The sequence below is a fragment of the Coregonus clupeaformis genome, unplaced genomic scaffold (genome assembly GCF_020615455.1).
Source record: "Coregonus clupeaformis isolate EN_2021a unplaced genomic scaffold, ASM2061545v1 scaf1251, whole genome shotgun sequence".
Taxonomy (NCBI): Eukaryota; Metazoa; Chordata; class Actinopteri; order Salmoniformes; family Salmonidae; genus Coregonus; species Coregonus clupeaformis.
Genome location: NW_025534705.1, coordinates 17952 through 31502, shown reverse-complemented (window position 1 = coordinate 31502; position 13551 = coordinate 17952). Strand labels below are relative to the sequence as shown.

The following is a 13551-nucleotide window of genomic DNA, read 5'->3' as shown; positions in this document are numbered from 1 at the left end:
CAGTGACAGTATGAGTGTAGCCAGATCCTTTTCACTCGCTATCCTTGTTTCATCTTGTGGTTCACCGGATTCGTCATCATCCTCGAGGGACAGACGAACGACCTGCTAGCTAGCCAAGCTAGTCGGTACAGCTAGCTAAGCTAGCTACTCTACCAGCAGCATCCTAGTTATCCTAGCTACCACTACATCACCGGCTGCCTGCATTTCTTGTGGACCGATGGAGCTCCCGGGTTGTTTCTTCCACCTGTTAAATCCCGTGGAGGGCTTCTCTCTCTCTCGTTGACGGATGCTGGCTACCTACCATCCCTCTGTCCGGTTCTCCTCTCTTCACTAGATGGACGGTAACTTTAGTGTTTAACCCCTCTGTGTCCAAGGACTGAACTTTTTGAAAATTATTTTCGGGGCGCCTCAAGTTACATTTTTTACAACGTTTATTTCTGATAAAATTAGTTCATTGCATCCGCCATGGAGCCCAGTTTCATAATATTACCTTCTGTCCCTGGTTATGAAGTAATCGCGAAAAAACAGGCCTTATTTTAGGTAATTTTTCACCCTACCAGCTCCTATTAGTTCTATTGAGCTCCGTGACACCGACTCGCCTTCAGAACGTTCTATTCCCAGTCCATTGTTCTGCGTCACAATGCCAGCTTCATTATTGTTATCAATGAGACCTGCCTGCATTAACCCTGTAGGTTTACCTCAGGTAACTGATTATTAACAAGGTTATGGCTACTTGGTGAGCGTTAACCCTGTAGGTTTACCTCAGGTAACTTATTTTTAACAAGGTTACAGCTACTTGGTGAGCGCTAACCCTGTAGGTTTACCTCAGGTAACTTATTATTAACAAGGTTACGGCTACTTGGTGAGCATTAACCCTGTAGGTTTTACCTCAGGTAACTTATTTTTAACAAGGTTACAGCTACTTGGTGAGCGCTAACCCTGTAGGTTTACCTCAGGTAACTTATTATTAACAAGGTTACGGCTACTTGGTGAGCATTAACCCTGTAGGTTTACCTCAGGTAACTTATTTTTAACAAGGTTACAGCTACTTGGTGAGCGCTAACCCTGTAGGTTTACCTCAGGTAACTTATTATTAACAAGGTTACGGCTACTTGGTGAGCGTTAACCCTGTAGGTTTACCAACCTAAACAAAACGCATGTCCCTGTCCTCTTTTTCAAGAGGTGGCCGATTTAAACAGCCAGAATACATTTTTTTTTATTAAGAAATAATAATTTTTCTTTGATTTGTTGTTTCTAAATGGCCTCTGGGTAATTGCTAAATATGTCCAATAGATGGCAGCATATGACCACAAAGCATCAGTTATAGGCTACAAGCAGCAATATGATTAACATAAATTAGCATGCAACCAAAGACTATATGTCCCATGATTTTCTAAGATGGTCACTCATTACTTTAGTTAGCTATATATCTCGTATTAGGCCTGTGATGCTTTTGGAAGAGCAATTAAATAGTGACTATAGCAGGTGTTGAACCCCTGGTAAATAATCACTAGTCAGATGCGCTAACCTCAACCCTAGTATTCATGTGTTATAAAAAATGTTCTTAATATCTGATATTGGGAGTAAACAACCTCGGAATAGAAAAGACGAGAGTGCATCTTCCAGCCCGCCAATAAATTACATCATGCAAATGTACCTCAACATTCCCCTCGCTTGTGCTAGAAGGCAGAGTACTCGCTGCCGCTGACGGCACAAGCTTTTTTATCGGGGCTGAGTTGGCTACTTGTTCGAGAAGGCAGAGTGCTCGCTGCTGGTTGATGAAATCTGACAATGAATGTACTAGGAAAATAAATTTTCCTCGACCAGAGGTGACTCAATTAATGTTAATTGGTTGGGTCTAATGGTCGTCTCACGCCGAACTGCGCATGTGCAGGCCGTCAAATCAAAGGCACTCCTTCCATATAAAGTTGTTTTTGACTAACATGAAAATGTGTCAGTTTGTTAAACTACTTAAGACAGAACATTTTCTAAATGAACAACTAAGGAAGTCATTTTTATCTCTCATTGACATCTCAAACCCCAAACCCTGGCCTGGTCTGCTTCATATGCATTCCCAGAATACATTTTCTACATCAGCAGTAGAATAGAATAGAAGCTAATTTACGAACATTTCTGAAAATGGATATATAGCGTTTTAGAATGAAACTCTTGTTATGTTTCCCCATCTGAGCTCAGAGTAGATGAGAGACGTAATGTTTGTCTCTGTTGTGTTGAAGCCCAATCAAGCAGGAGAGACCATCCTCCCCTGTACCCAGCTGTGTGTCCATGAAGAGTGACCGGTCTATGAGTCAACCTCTAAACTTTAGAGAGGGAGACTTTTCTACTGAACAAAGGTAAGAAGAACTCATGGGTCATGGTCAGTGAGTTAAACAACACTGTCTCTAGTCATTTCTCCTCTCCCATTTTCCCATTTCTTTTTGTTGTTTTCATAATCCATAGGCTAATCCTTTTTTCCATTTTCATAGTCCTGAAACAATATTAAACAAACACAACATTCCCTCCCTGTGTGTGTGTGTGTGTGTCTGTCAGTGAGTGTGTGTGCACTCCCTGGATGAGGGGATGTAATCTCTATCCTGATTGCCTAGTCACTTTTACCCCTACCTACATGTACATATTACCTCAACTACCTGATACCCCTGCACATTGACTCAGTACTGGTACTCCTTGTATATAGTCTAGTTATTACCTCAACTACCTGGTACCCCTGCACATTGACTCAGTACTGGTACTCCTTGTATATAGTCTAGTTATTACCTCAACTACCAGGTACCCCTGCACATTGACTCAGTACTGGTACTCCTTGTATATAGTCTAGTTATTACCTCAACTACCTGGTACCCCTGCACATTGACTCAGTACTGGTACTCCTTGTATATAGTTTAGTTATTACCTCAACTACCTGGTACCCCTGCACATTGACTCAGTACCGGTACTCCTTATAGCCTCATTATTGTTATTTTATTATGTTACTATTTCCTTTTTTATTTAGCTAATTTTTGTTACTTTTTAACTAAATTGTTGGGGAAAGGGCTCGTAAGTAAGCATTTCACGGTAAAGTGTACCACTGTTGTATTCGGCGCATGTGACATACAATTTCATTTGAATAAAGTTGTTTTTGACTAACATGAAAACGTGTCAGTTTGTCACTTTCACGAGGTTGAAGTAATAATGTGTTCAACTACTAAAGACAGAACATTTATAAAATGAACAAATCAATCAATCCAAATTAGATTTGTCACATGATCCTAATACAACAGGTGTAGACCTTACTGTGAAATGCTTACTTACGAGCCCTTAACCAACAATGCTGAGTTAAAAAATGTTTTACTAACAACTAAGGAAGTCATTTTTACTTCTTTGACTTCTCAAACCCTAAACCCTGGCCTGGTCTGCTTCATATGCGTACCACAATTATATATTTTTTTACATCAGCAGTTGTCACAAAGTGCTTATATAGAAACCCAGTCTAAAACCCCAAAGAGCAAGCAATGCAGATGTAGAAGCACGGTGGCTAGGAAAAACTCCCTAGAAAGGCAGGAACCTAGGAAGAAACCTAGAGAGGAACCAGGCTCTGAGGGGTGGCCAGTCCTCTTCTGGCTGTGCTGGGGGGAGATTATAAGAGGATATGGCCATTAAGGCCAGATCGTTCTTCAAGATTTTCAAATGTTTTATAGATGACCAGCAGGGTCAAATAATAATCACTGTGGTTATAGAGGTTGCAACAGGTCAGCATCTCAGGAGTAAATGTCAGTTGGCTGTTCATAGCCGAGCATTCAGAGGTCAAGACAGCAGGTGTTGTAGAGAGAGAGAAGGAGAGAGAGAGAGAGAGGGTCGAAACAGCAGGTTCGGGACAAGGTCGCACGTCCGTTGAACAGGTCAGAGTTCCATATCCGCAGGCAGACCAGCAGAAACTGGATCAGTCACATTACATTGACATTTTAGTCATTTAGCAGACGCTCTTATCCAGAGCGACTTACAGTTAGAGCATACATTATTTTTTTTCATACCCCCTGTGGGAATCGAACCCACAACCGGTGGAGCATGTATCGACACTGATAGGATCGAAAGAAGGGAGCGCAGCTCTCGGATCAGTTTTGTCCATTCAAATCTTTCCATAACATTAGAATTATTTCACAATACTGACCACGGATCAGCTTCTAGAAAGATATTACTACCTACGGCTGCAAATATTGAGGTAGTTTATTCTAGTGCTTACCCAATAAAAATGCACTAAATCACAGCTTTGGCACATCATTGTGCACATGTTAGGCTACACATGAAATATATTGAGACAAATTACAGACAGTAGTCTACAAGTAGCAAAATAAAACTAAATATATTGAACATGGAATATATTTCAATATGATTGAAATAGGCCTATAGCCTACTGTTTATATTTTAATGCAGTCATCTCGGTTTTCATTTGAAGCATAATTTGTGTACTTCCCTTGTTTGAATCAATTGCAAAGACATTGGCAACTTTGTATTTGAAGTCAACTTTGTTCTGAATTTATCTGCGGTCACAGAGAGACGGATAAACCATGTGATTCTATGTTTAGCGGAGATCTTCTGTGTATAAAGTCACACGGGAGGGCAAAAAAGCATCTAACGACGCACTTGGCTGTTCTACAAGTGGTTTGAGGCAGGTGTTAGAATATGAGCGTTTTCAAGTGCAACGTTAATAACGATGGTTTTGGGAAACAGCTCAGAGATTTAACAATGCTTCTACGAAGGATCTAATGATGAACTTGGCCTTAAGATGCTTTATATATATATATATATTGATGTCACAAATGTATCATGTGTACAGTTCTTTATTAAAAATGTAGTTATTTGTTACATTTAACTGTGTAAAACCTAGCAGTACTACTTATTTCTCTGAGAGTGAGGCAGATATATAGCATTTTGCAAAAAAAATGAAATGATGCCATTAAGTGATTGATTTTAATCAAACACATGCCTGTCATTGAACAACCCCCTGCCATGATTAGCTAGTGAAAAAACACAACCATTTATTTGATAATTTCTTTAAACAATAGAAGCTAATTTCGAACATTTCTGAAAATGGAAATATATCATTTTGGAATGAAACTCTTGTTATGTTTCCCCATCTGAGCTCAGAGTAGATGAGAGATGTAATGTTTGTCTCTGTGTTGAAGCCCAATCAAGCAGGAGAGACCAGCCTCCCCTGTCCCCAGCTGTGTGTCCATGAAGAGTGATTGGTCTATGGGTCGTTTTATAGAGTTTCTAGTGAACAAAGGTAAGAAGAACTCATGGGTCATGGTCAGTGAGTTAAACAACACTGTCTCTAGTAATTTCTCCTCTCCCATTTTCCCATTTCTTTTTGTTGTTTTCATAATCCATAGGCTAATCCTTTTTCCATTTTCATAGTCCTAAAACAATATTAAACTAACACAACATTCCCTCCCCTGTGTGTGTGTGTGTGTGTACTCCCTGGATGAGGAGATGTAATCTCATGTTTTGTCCCCAGAAACCAACAGGAGAGATCAGTGTCAGAGATGCTCAGTGGACAGTCTTCCCAGAGTCATCAAACAGACCTGGACTCCATATTCAGTGTATGTGGTCCTGTTATGTACATTTGTTTTTGTTTACCTCAAGTAAAGTTGATCTGTCAATCATTCATTCATGTGTTAATGAGAAAGCATTTAGTCTCTTGCTTAACTTATTTACTTGATTTATTTCAGTTGCTCCCAGAAGGCTTTGAGAGTCAGAAGCAGGATAAGGAAGTGGTGGATGCTGAAGATGAGAAGCAGGAGAGCAGTGCCAGAGAGGGGCTCTGAAGATCACACTGCACGTCCTGGAGGAAAATGAACCAGAAGGAGCTTGCTGACACACTGGAGAAAAGTAAGAGCTGTCTGCCTCATGTTGAATGCTGTTTTAGAACATTTAAAAGCTGTAGCTAAAGTACAGCTAAAGTAGCTGTGTAACTCAATGATATTGTAGCAGCCTTAACACAACACCTAGTGACCTCATCAAGTAGCAGCAGGGATGTGTTGTGTTGATTAATTGAGAGAGAGAGATATGTTTGCCAATACACTAGTGATATATTCATGGATTTAGCTGTTGAAATTCCTTCCCGGACCCTCCTACTGGCTGTGGGCTAAGCCACCGATGTCTTCAAATCCTAGGGGAGAGAGGAGCTGCTACCCCTGGGGAGAGAGGAGCTGCTACCCCCTGGGGAGAGAGGAGCTGCTACCCCTGGGGAGAGCGGGAGCTGCTACCCCTGGGGAGAGAGGGAGCTGCTACCCCTGGGGAGAGAGGAGTTATTACCCCTGGGGAGAGAGGAGCTGCTACCCCTGGGGAGAGAGGAGCTGTTACCCCTGGGGAGAGAGGAGCTGCTACCCCTGGGGAGAGAGGAGCTGCTTCCCTGGGGAGAGAGGAGCTGCTACCCCTGGGGAGAGAGGAGCTGCTTCCCCTGGGGAGAGAGGAGCTGCTACCCCTGGGGAGAGAGGAGCTGCTACCCCTGGGGAGAGAGGAGCTGCTACCCCTGGGGAGAGAGGAGCTGCTACCCCTGGGGAGAGAGGGGCTGCAACGAAGAGAGACTGCGACCCTGCTCGGGAAGAGCTTACCGATTGATGATTGTTGGGGCACGTTTGGCAGGAGCTTCAGTGATGAAGACTGCTGAACTTGCTGATGTTTCACAATATGCCATGGCCGTCTCAGTCACCAGGTCTCAACCCTATTGAAGACAACCATCAACAAAACACTAAATTATGGAATTTCTTGTGGAAGAATGATGTCACATCCCTCCAATAGAGTTCTATTCACTTTTTTTATTTATTTTTATTAATTTTTTAACCTTGACAAAAAACATGTTAATGAACCACAAACACTTGATGTTTAGGGATGGCACACACATAGGGAGACAGTTTGCGTTCCTTCTCACATATGCACCTAGGAAGATGCAGTGTTTCTCAACCTGTCATTTTACATAATGTTGCAAGACACATACCATCAAATTAATCCATAGACTTTTGTCCATATTTACAGAAGGCTGTCATTTCACAAATTGTTCCTATATTGAAAGGACATAGGGAAAATAAAGTCAAACATTTCAATACATAACAAAATAATAAAATCAATCACAGCATTACTCAGTCTTAATGTATTTTAACCATATCAACCAGTTTAATCAAATTGTTTTCATTTGGAACACTAAATCAGAACTACATTTGGAGTTCCAGACCCTTGTAGAATCTCTGCCAAGGCACATTGTAAGAGCTATAAAGAGACAGGGAGTGGGAGAGAGAACAGGTAGAACCTGATATGGAAATGAGCAGAACAAACTAAAGGAACTTTCCACCACCGAATGATCATTCCAGACTCTACTTCTATTGAGAGACACATAAAAGGTAAGACGACGATTGTTATGATATTAATATAGTTGATGATATTGTTATGTGTATTAATATAGTTGAAAATATTGTTATGTGTATTCATATAGTTGATGATATTGTTATGTGTATTAATATAGTTGATGATATTGTTATGTGCATTCATATAGTTGATGATATTGTTATGTGTATTTATATAGTTGATGATATTGTTATGTGTATTAATATAGTTGATGATATTGTTATGTGTATTCATATAGTTGATGATATTTTTATGTGTATTAATATAGTTGATGATATTGTTATGTGTATTAATATAGTTGATTATATTGTTATGTGTATTCATATAGTTGATGATATGCTTTGTAGACAGTGTTATAATAGGCCTACTCTCCTTAAAATGTTTTGGATATAAATTAGATGCGTGGGGTGAATTCGTTCTGTTTCCATCTGTGTGCCCCCGGGTGATCACTCCTACACTATCTAGAGTCTAAAAAGGGTTCTTTGGCTGTCCCAATAGGAGAACCCTTTGTAGAACCCTTTTTGGTACTAGGTAGAACCCTTTTTGGGTTCCATGAATAATCCTTTCCACAGAGGGTTCTACATGGAAGGCAGAAGGGTTTTACCTGGAACCCAAAAGCGTTCTCCTGTGGGGACAGCCAGAGGACCCTTTTGGAACTCTTTTTTTCTAAGAGTGTACTGTATATAATATAAATAATATGCCATTTGGCAGACGCTTTTATCCAAAGCGACTTACAGTCATGCGTGCATACATTATTATTTTTTTGTGTATGGATGGTCCCGGGGATCGAACCCACTACCTTAGCGTTACAAGCACCGTGCTCTACCAGCTGAGCTACAGAGGACCACCATAGGTCTATAGACTTGTCTTCTTAAAACAGGCTTAAAACACAACAAGCAACAAAACATTTTATTTCTAATCTACTGTTAACTATTTTCACTCAGGAAGGTATGTTGTGTGAAAGAGAGACAAATAAATACTGTGGAAAGACTAACAACAACTTACACTTCCTCAAAACAGGTTGTGTGTGTTCATTAGTGCCACCGTAGCAAAACGTTTGGCAACAGAAACCGTTTAGGTCACGTTGTACAGCGTTTGGAGTAAACTGTTTATGCAACATTTTTTAACTGTTGGCTGCGGAGTAAACTAATGAATACAACCCAGGTTGTAGCCTACAACTCGGCTGTTGATGTCTGCCTCATGCTGAAACCTGAACTTAGCCTGAGGGGTGGACTATGATGCTAGCTAGATATACTGGTTTTCTAAAGTTAGCTTCAGTTATCTTCACATTCCAGCACAGGCCTCATCCATAGGAATGTACAGAGTGCTAGTCATCAGGAAGGTGCTCTCTCAGTAGAACGGAAAATATATAATGACTTGACAGTCTAATCATACAAAATGGCGCTAACTGGACGTGGGCAAGTCAAATTCAATCAGTGGAGGTTGCTGAGGGGAGGACGGCTCATATTAATGATACCATTCCACCTATTCCGCTCCAGCCATTACCACAAGCCCGTCCTCCCCAATTAAGGTGCCACCAACCTCCTGTGAATTCAATACATCAATATTCATTCGTCATAGTTCTACATTTCACATTTCGTATGATAAATGTAATTGTATCATAGTTCTACTATAGTGTAGCGATCTGTGCAACTTCCGAGCGTGAGTTTACTGTGAACACTGAGGCTGTACCCACTTTAAGTTACAGTTTTGACAGAGACCAAGTAGGCTATTTGATCATAATGTAAAAAAGGGCCTCCAATAACATTTAACGTGGAAATAGCTGTTCTATCATTCAGCCTACAGTAGCAGCCAATGTGTGGTGTTCAATGTAAGCCTACATTCCATGAGACATTCCAAAAAACATGCAGAGCTTGACATGAACCTGTTTATCTACTTGTCCTTCACACAAGGAGGAGGTGACTGAAAATGTTGTTGTGTTTGATGCAAGAAACCACTTTACTAAATAAAATGCATCGTTATTCCCATGTACTATGATGCAATTCCAACCAAGTAACCCAATTGGCGCCAATGGCGCGATGCGTAGGTTGTTTGCCTTTTTACAAGTGCAACCTGGGTTCACTTCCCTGCCCCGCTGTTTGCTACATTGGTGTCAGAAGTAGTATGGTGTCTGTGAGGCCATCAGATTGCACGGCCCGGAGGTGTGAGGGGTCTGAGTAGTCGAAGCACGAGACTTGCTTTTATAGGGGGCAGTTTGAGACAGGTTACAATTCCCATCGCAGCAATAGGGTTAACCTAGTTTTGGCCAGCGACCTGGGTTCACTGCCCTGCCCCGCTGTTTGCTACAATATTAATATCACAGGCTACCCGACGTCCGTTGAACAAAGAGACACAACAATATGAGTGAAAGGATTTTAGGATAATATCAGTAAGTGTTGATTTAAAGTTGTCTTCTGGGTTCAGCCTTCTAGCTTCCTTTATCAATTGGGTGAAATATAATAAATGACATGGTCTCAGAGTTTGGAGATAACCAGTCCCAGTTTAAATCGCCCATGATTTCCATTTCATTATTTCCCCAGAGCAGCAAGGGAATCTAGAGATTCAACCTTTGCAGAATCAGAATCACCTTTATTCGCCAAGTACATTTGCATGTACATATGTAGGATCAAAATTTGAGCCAGTTTGCTACAACAGGAAAATATTCCTGCAGCAACAGTAAATGTGATTTATAATTAATGGACATTTTTATATCGGTTGATATATTTTTAGTAAGGGAAACTAAGTCTGCCATTTCTAAGTGGAAATTACAAACTTCAGAAGCCTTTCAAAACCTCAAATACACTACAAGTTTTACATTTACTGCGTTGAGGGAAAGTAATTCTGCAGTGGGGGGTGATCAAATTAAGATCCTACATCTGTACACATAATTCTACATGGTGATTTTTTTACATTTCAGTCATTTAGCAGACGCTCTTATCCAGAGCGACTTACATACATTGCGAGTGCATACATTTTTATTTTTTATACTGGAATCGAACCCACAACCCTGGCGTTGCAAATGCCATGCTCTACCAACTGAGCTACATCCCTGCCGCCATTCCCATAATAATTCAAATGTCCTGTTGCTGCAGGAATATTTTCCTGCTGTAGCAAACTGGCTAAAATTAAAAGATCCTACATCTGTAGCAATACACCTCTCTTTGATGTACATGGCTATATCAGGATTGACTTTTGACCGTTGGACATCTTTTATTTACTGTTGTTTAGGCTGGTTGAATGAGTCGCCTATAAAAGCTACTTCATCTGCAAGAGAACAGGCGGCTGCACCAGCGACTGTAAGAAGTTATGTGATTTCCTCATATGAACGTGAAAGTAAGTGTGTAGCCTACGCAGTTACACAATGGCTGTTGAAACTGTGGCACGTATTTCTCGGTAACATTAGAAGTCGGATGAATGTGTTGATATATAGGAAAGACGGGCAGACTCTCATAGGTCTAGGCTAAACTACAAACTATTATAAGGTTAGGTCGACGTCAGACATTCAATAGTCAGAGTAGGTTTGAGCTATGATCACTTATCATGCTGACCAACCTGATGGTCTCCGTTTGAAATGGTGTGTAAAATACCATGCCTAGGCTACAAGCTCTGTCCTGCAACTGTTAGTTCTATAACGTTATGGGAACTGATCTGAACAGGTTTAGGCTGGTCATCTAGGATATGTAGGCTATAGCTGAGGTATAGACCTCCATCTGTATCAGGACTAGGCTCCTGCTACTGTTACTGTTATAACGTTATGGGAACTGATCTGAACAGGTTTAGGCTGGTCATCTAGGCTATAGCTGAGCTCAGTGGTGATTTTAGCATGTCAATCTTGGTGGGGCAAAACATAAATAAAGGGGGGATGCATGCCAGCAAAGCCACTCCACAACACAACACTAAACAATACATTCATTGCACTATAACGGTGACAAACGGTGCCCACAAACTGTTAGGGCCTACATAAAGCAGAGTCCCAACAGCAGAGTCCCAACAGCAGAGTCCCAACAGCAGAGTCCCGACAGCAGAGTCCCGACAGCAGAGTCCCGACAGCAGAGTCCCGACAGCAGAGTCCCGACAGCAGAGTCCCGACAGCAGAGTCCCGACAGCAGAGTCCCGACAGCAGAGTCCCAACAGCAGAGTCCCAACAGCAGAGTCCCAACAGCAGAGTCCCATCAGCTGTCCTATCATTTCTCTTCATTATTTCTCTTCATATGACAAGGATTAAAAAGGATTTGCCTGTAGATTGTCGACTTGATTCATGATGATGACTGCTGGCTAAGATTTTGAAAGTACGATGTTGACATGATCAGTCCAATCAAAGCTACTGTAGATATAATGTGATTTGACGTCATTTTATCTGTTGGCCAATTACCTTCTTGGATGGGCACTTCTAATGTAACTCTATGGCAGCACCGAAGGGGCTTGAATTTTCTAGCTCTACCCTTAGACTTGGCGGTGACGTAGTGTCCCCATGAGTGACAGAACACTGAGCCAATCACAAAGCGACGCTCTGTATTTTCTTCTGGCTTGCCCCACCACCACAGAAAGCACTGAGCTAGGCTGAAACACCTGCATTTTGGAGCTGCCTTACTCAAGAAAACAAAAAAGAGATCATGTTTTTTTAGGCTTTATTAACTCGATTATATATATATTATTTTAAATTTTTTTTGCAAATTGATATGTGACACGTATTAATGCCAAAATAACATGCAAAACTGGAAAGGCCACCTGCCCTGAATGACGGGTCGCCACTGGCTGAGGTATAGACCTTGATCTGCTTTACACAACAACAAAAACTGTTATACATTATAACCTAGCCTACTTTAAATAATATAACATCTCTTAATTGTTGCAAAAAACCTTTCTGTATAGATCACTGATCCCCCCCAGATCAATCAAGCCCGTTTTAGCCCTTCTGTCTACATTCTCAGATACGTTTAGAAAAGAACAGATTCAAAGATAATAAATGGCCGACTTTTAATGAATACAAATAAGTGTGAGACATGGCCTTGTGTTGCTGCACTGTCTATAACTACCTTAACAAACAGTGACTTATTATTATTATTGACAGTTACCATGGAGAAGAGATGTCACAACTACATATTCATGTGATTGCATTAAATAGCCTGACTGTTTCGATATGTCTGTTAGTAAATGTTTTGTAAGAGATAATTAATAAATGATAACAATTCACATTCAAGAATTACTGTGTTAACTACAACCAACATGTTGGATCTCTGTTTAGGGGTCAGTGGTCTAAAATGAGTCTCTCTGGGGAGAGAGAGGAGGGGGCCCTGCCTCTAAAATTAGTCTCTCTGGGGAGAGAGAGGAGGGGGTCCCTGCCTCTAAAATGAGTATCTCTGGGGAGAGAGAGGAGGGGGGCCCTGCCTCTAAAATGAGTCTCTCTAGGGAACATGACACCAAAGCTAAGAGGTGAGATGACAATTTTGTTTAAGAATTATTAAGAGTTTATTTCCTAAATGCTATTTCCACAATTTTTCACATGTGTTTTATTTAATCAGAAATGGTTGCTTATGGGTACCTTCAATATTTCTGTTCTCAGATGTTTAATTAATAGATTTTAGATGTATAGAATTTTTGTTATTTTTATTGCAAAACGCTATATATCCATTGTTTAGCTGAAATTGAATGTTCGTATCCTGTATATTTGACTGTATTATCTGGTTGTCTCACCTAGCTATCTTAAGATGAATGCACTTACTGTAAATCGCTCTGGGTAAGAGCATCTGCTAAACAGGTGGGGCTCTGCCCTGAATGACAGGTCGCCACTGCTCCAAAGCAATTACATGTTGCACAGGAACCACTGACTCACTGCATATTTCTATTATCAAGACACCTGCTGGTACCTCTTAACTGGTTAGTACAGCTCATGAGGTGTCCTAAATATCTGCCAACTAGGTGGGACACTTATCAAATCAAATCAAATCAAATGTTATTGGTCACATGCGCCGAATACAACAGGTGCAGACATTACAGTGAAATGCTTACTTACAGCCCTTAACCAACAGTGCATTTATTTTAAACAAAAAAGTAAGAATAAAACAACAACAAAAAGTGTTGAGAAAAAAAGAGCAGAAGTAAAAATAAAGTGACAGTAGGGAGGCTATATATACAATAGAATAAAGTGACAGT

General features: G+C 40.7%; 1 long non-coding RNA gene across 1 annotated transcript; it reads left to right on the top strand.

The window, feature by feature from the left end:
* The first annotated feature begins 5183 nt into the window (after positions 1 to 5183).
* On the top strand, positions 5184 to 5764 carry LOC123486523. The gene is made up of 3 exons (XR_006659398.1): positions 5184 to 5281; positions 5513 to 5597; positions 5727 to 5764. It is a non-coding gene; the product is annotated as an uncharacterized LOC123486523 (long non-coding RNA).
* Positions 5765 to 13551: the final 7787 nt, after the last annotated feature.